This window comes from Crocodylus porosus, unplaced genomic scaffold (genome assembly GCF_001723895.1).
Source record: "Crocodylus porosus isolate Cpor-Errol unplaced genomic scaffold, CroPor_comp1, whole genome shotgun sequence".
NCBI lineage: Eukaryota > Metazoa > Chordata > Crocodylia > Crocodylidae > Crocodylus > Crocodylus porosus.
Window position 1 is genome coordinate 125,946,397 of NW_017728943.1, and position 6,000 is coordinate 125,952,396.

The following is a 6,000-nucleotide window of genomic DNA, read 5'->3' on the forward strand; positions in this document are numbered from 1 at the left end:
TATAAGTTGTAGAGATACCTGACCAACACAACTAGCTTGAATACCAATAGTGTAAGTGTGAAAGCTTGCAGCTCAGTAGAGACTGATTTACCTTGTTGGGAAGCACATCTGACTGCAGTATAGAGACGCCTGCAGCAGTTTCTTATGAATCTGGAGTTTCGATGGGGCCCAGAAGTCAGAGGTTGAAAAGATTTGGTATTAACGTTGTCTAAAAGTATGTGCCCTTTATGAAATGCAAGTATAACAATTATCATTGCCGTGATAGGCTTAAGACTTTGAGAAAATTGTATTTTATCTTTCTATAAAAATTGCTAGCCCCAGGTTTTACAGGTCCTCAGTATTTCACAAGATTGGCAGAAACTTGTTGGTTTCATTGCATTTGCCTTTCTTTTGTGGACCCTTAGGGTAAACTTGATTTCAGTTTTCAAATTTTTTCCTTAACATCACAAAGTCCAGAAATATACATTTAGGGGAAAAAAACAAACTGGAATTCCCATTTAATCACGTAAGTGACCCAGGACATGAAGCTTTTGAAAGATACCAAATACAATAGGAAAAAATCCCCAAGAGTTGTCAAAGTTGTATATGTGGGTCTGTATCTGTGAAAAAAAATTATGTCGTTCTGTGAATTCGTGGAGGTTTCAGTCTGCACATTCATGGGAAGAGGGATGAACTGGGATGGGCCACCCCCTGACTTAATCCCTGGGACTGATGCTTGGATGCTTATCTTGCTGGGATCCTATGACCCCAGCTGACTTCCTGCCCTTCAGGCAGGGGCCTGGACTCGGTGATCTTCCGAAGTCCCTTCCAGCCCTAATGTCTATGAAATCTGATCCCAAAGCTTTCTTGAGGTTTCAGAAAGTTTTGGCTCAGATCATGCTAGGTCCGCGCGCACACAGGAGATTTGTTGCCTGTGCATCTCCCCCTTGCCACAAAGAAGAGAAGAGAAGCTGCTTGCACTGTGCTGCTCTTGTTTTTCTTTTTTCTGCAACAGAAGAGACCTCGCTGCATAGCCTGAATGGTAGTGCTACAGGAGGTAGATGTAGGGTGCAGGCAGGAAACACCTCACCCAGAGGCCCCATGGAATCTGCCTTGAAAAAACCTGTCTCATCTGTTGTGCTTTCCTCAAACACTGTTCCTAAGGGGAGGGAACAGGATGGTGGTACTGGCAGGGAGAGCATGCACAATAAGGAAATGTGAATAACAAAATCAATGGAACGCCTTTCACTCTAAAGAACAAATTTGTGATCACACTTTAGTACTGAGGAAGAGTACCACCGGGATGAAATTTGACTGGAATGTGGAGCTAGGTAGCAACTGCTCCTTGAAATGGCGTTTTAGCATAAATCTTTCAAGTTTCATTAGTGTGTGATTTTATGGTACTTTGGTGACTTGGGGCCCGTATTGCTGTTGCTTTCTTACGTGCTGAATAGTCTCTCTGATAATGAGGTGGCTGGTAACGACATATTTTGCTTTTTGGATGGGAGTGATTGAATTTTAGAATAGATGTTCTCAATTAAGCTTGTTCAAACCTCTGCTATTGTCATAATACTATGTGTTGTTACCCTGTGTGTTAATGATATTAAAGCAAACACTTAATAACTGTACCATAGTAAATATGTTGTGTGAGCTATAAAAAGATCCCCATTAACAAACTGTCCCCTCCACTGCTGGCTGTAATGGCTAGATCTTGCAATCTAACTTTTGGATCAGAGGGTTAAAAGACCATCTCTTCCTTGAGGAAAGGTGCACACAATACTGTCAAATTTGCAGGCCCAAGAGCCTCTCAGGCAATGGCTGTCTTCATCCAGAGAAAGAGGGAGCTGGTCCTGTTAGTGTGAAATCAGGCAAAAGAGAAGGCAGGGTGGCACCTTAAAGACAAGCTAATTAGTCTCCAAGCAGATAGTCTGTAAGGCCAGGTTCAGACAAGTATGGTCATGTGGTATGTGGTGCTAAAGACCTGTCTGCAGCATCACACACCACAGTCAGGCATTCCCCATGCTGCTACCTTGTAGGGGAGGGGAGGGGGAGTTGACCCCAGGAGATCCTGGGGCCAAAAAATCCTGCACAGAAAAAAGTGGGGCAGCGCATGTGGCTGCCCAAAACCAGAGCCTGGATGGCCAGAGCCATACTCCAGCTGCCAGCCAATTTCCCAGCAGCAGGAGCACCATGGCTAAAGCTTTCCCGGTCCCCAGGATCCCAGGTAAGGCTGCTGGGGCCAGCATGGTTGCTGGCCCCAGACTCTCCTACCCCACCTGGGGTAACCTGCTGCACACCTGAGCGTGCATGGCATGGGTATACCCTGGGGACAAGTAGCAGTGGCACAAGGTGTGTCGCTGTTACTTGTCCCTGGGGAGCCAACTGTCTGTGCTCATCTGGATGTGGCCTAATAAGGTTCCACCCTGCCTTCCTTTCACCTCCTGCATGAGAGACACTGGAAGCTTTGATGCCATGTAGTGTGGAAGACTAGCTGTTTGATGCCAATCCTCTGAAATGCTGTGAGGAGACCAGGACTGCTTCTCCGCTGCCTGGACACCTTTTGCCACTTAGATCAGTGCAAAGTGAGCACAAGTCTGGTGCAAAATGTTGATGTTCTGCAGTTTCCACAGACTTGTCTCAGATTAAAGTGGCTGCACAGGGGGCAACTCAGTGAACAAGCAGAACCTGGAAGCCCTTTCTGGGTTAAGGCATCTCTTCTTTCATAAGCGCCTTGGCCTGGGGCAGCGCTGCCTGTTATTCTGGTATGCCTGGACTTTGTATTTGTCCAGCAGCTCTGGGCCTTGTTCTCGTGACATTAGCCTGGGTCCAAGCTGAGTGAATTGGAGCCTGAAAGGAAGCAGCAGCAGTGATTTTTCAGTCCCACTGTTGCTGTGCAATGTAGGCATGCTGGTTTCCATCCCGCAGAATATAGCTGAGTTAATGGGACAGTGAACCTACTTGCTGGCTTCCTGACTATTTAGGATAGAAGCAATAGCAGTTGCTGGAAATACTAGTAGGATGGGACCTGGACCCCATGCCTTAAAGTAAATGGGAAAGTCCTCCAGGGAGCAGGAAATTCCATGTCTGCTCTTGCTGACCCCCGTAGTTGACACCAGTTGTCCATCTCAGCAGGGAAGCCAGATGTGAATGGGTACAAAAGCCAGTCTGCCCCCTTACACTCCAGAGCAGGTCTGAGGCATGCAGGCAGGGTCATGCTTGCACTGTCACTTCCTGTGCTGCACCTGTTCTGTGAATAAATAGAGGACAGCATTCTCTAGGGCTGTCAGTGTAGCAGTCTTCACAGGAACTAAGTTCACTGAAAGAGATCTGGAAGTAAATGTATGTATTCTTTCACCTATTTAATGTATTAACCGTTGTTTTATGGTTATAAGAAGCAGTACCACTATTGTGATTGCAGTGAGATACATGACAGAGTGCATCGGTGGTAGTATTTTTCTTCATGTTCTTATTATGTTTCCTCCAATGACAAAAATGTCAAGACTTACTTAATGAAACCTAATGAGTTAGCTTCATCTGTATCTATATATAATGTATGTGCTTTCGCTTTCATCATGCTGCAGCAGACGGCTATATGATAGCTGGCAGTACATTAACATTCCATATATTGGATGGGTAGAGTCCTTGAAATCCTTTGGCACTATGACCTATCGCTTTCGAACTAGAACAGAGACAGATAAGGGTATTCTGAAGGAGAAATTCAATATTGTATTATGAAAGTGAATGCCTTCGAAAACCAGACATTTTTGGCAGTGTTTTGTATGAGTAGAAAATAGACTACTGCAAATAGTGCTCCATAAGCAAAAGTCTCGTATGGTAGTCTAAAAAATAAAATCCTGTAGCTACCATCCACCAATTAACTAGTAAGTTGTCATAGCTTAGAAATTCAGATTCATATTTTGGTATCTTTAAACATACTGAAAACAATGAAAACACTCATGGATCACAAGGGTAACATGGAGTAAGGGCATCAGTGTCTGCCTGTTTGTGAATAAGGCTTTCTCTGAATCATGTTTTACAAAGCACATTTCCTTGGAAGGTGATTAACTGAAAAATGTGCTAGGCAATGTGAGCTATTTCTCATGTATAAAACGTGTGTGTATATATTGCTTTCTATACTTCTGCTAATATTCATTCATATCTAGTGATATTTCTACAATAAACGTGATTTGTATTTTATTGTTGGCAACATTAACCAGGTTACTAAATATCAAACTACACTTGATAGGCTTAACCTTATGGAACTCCTAATTACACCCCAGGGAATTATGCACAGAAACATTCAAAATCAATGCTCAGAAAAATGAAAAATTATGCAAAATTAATTACTTTTATATTGTTATAGTAATTAAACTAAATATAACACTATTTGAACATTCTTTAGAAATATATGCAGGTACTTTTTATGGTTGGGGTGGGTGTGGGGCGTGTGGGGGATTTCTGAAGGTGTGGGAGGTGTGTGTGTGTGTGGGGGGGGTTGTGGATGTGTGTTGGGAGGTGTGGGGTGTGTGAGGGGGTTGTGAAGGGGCGTGGGGGTGTGTGTGTGAGGTTTGTATGTGGATGTGAACCCCCCTGCCATACATTTCCCTGTCCCCATGGTTCACAGCCTCTGCTGCAGGCGGCGGGCCCTCTGGATGGTCATGGCTGTGGCAGGCAGAGCCCCTGGTGTCACGCACCTCTGGCTGAGCCCCACATGCTGGCACGGGGTCAGCCCGGCCCACTGTTGTACACCTCGTACCACACCAGGCTGCCAGAATGTGGGGCTTGTGACACTGCAGGTGGGAGCTGCATGTCATTGGGCTGGGTGGGCTCCATGCCTCCATGTGTGGCTTCCTGCTGGAGTGCTGGAAGCCCCACATGGAGGCATGAAGCAGCTGGCTGGCCTTACCCTATGGCATGTGCCATATGCTCATGGGTGGACTCCATGCCTCTATGTGGGGTTTCCAGCACTCCAGTGGGAGGCCACATGTGGAGGCAAATGGGAGCTTGCCTGGCCTGATGGCATGCACCTGCATGCCTCCATGTGTGGTTTTCTGCCTAGCCCCGGTGGTGCATGGCTCCTGGTCCATGTGCCATCAGACCGGGCCAGCTCTGTGCCTCCATGCAGGGTTTCCAGCACTCCAACAGGAAACCACCCATGGAAGCACAGAGTTGTGTGCCATTGGGCTGGGCAGGCTCTGTGCTTTCACATGCAGCTTCCAGCTGGAGTGCTGGAAACCCCACCTGGAGGTACTGAGCCAGCTGGCTGGCCCAGCCCAATGACACTCAGCCCATTGCCACCCACAAACCCCACTCCCATGCCAAACCACAGGCAGGAGCTCCTCTCCTTACTTACCCAGCTGTCCAGTTGTGTGGCTCTGTGCCTCCACATCATGGAGGTGGAGGTGCACAGCCTGTCATCTTTAAAATATGCAAAATTTTGCAATTATGTGCAGTCATGCTTTTTATGCGCAAAATTGCGCAGGTGCATAATTGCATAATTCCCCAGAGTGTATCTAATACACATGTGCCTAGTCCTATAAGCAGACCTGGTTTTGTGAATGTACATCTTATGTGACAATATTTAAGTATTTCAACTGGATTAAAATGTTAAGCAGTGCACTTTATATCCGGTAATATTACATCCATATATTTTACACCTTTTCTGATGAGGCAAAGTAATCCTGGGATTGTTTTGTGAATGTGTGGTTCTCAAAAAGTTGGAAGAATTTACCTCAAAGTCACTGCACCGTGCAAATCCATGTTGTTGTTGTTGTTGTTCTGCCCAGACCCATTGGCACTTTCCCCAGTAGATCAGAGACTACAAACTTTGAGCCAGGCAAGAACCTTAGATCCATGTTAGCAGCTATCTCCAGATGGCTGTATTCTCTTTTGTATTGAAGCTTTATGAAAGTCAGTGGTTGCATACTTGGAGTTACGAAGTGTACTGTTCCATTTGCTTTTCTAGAAATATATAATGCATTGTGTTATGGGTTTTGTCACATGGTATAAAAGAGGAGGTGG

At 45.6% G+C, this 6,000-nt stretch overlaps 1 protein-coding gene across 2 annotated transcripts in view; it reads left to right on the top strand.

Moving 5' to 3' along the window:
• Positions 1-6,000, top strand: part of HIVEP2 (human immunodeficiency virus type I enhancer binding protein 2) — a 122,854-nt gene that overhangs the window by 42,149 nt on the left and 74,705 nt on the right. The window lies entirely within an intron of this gene.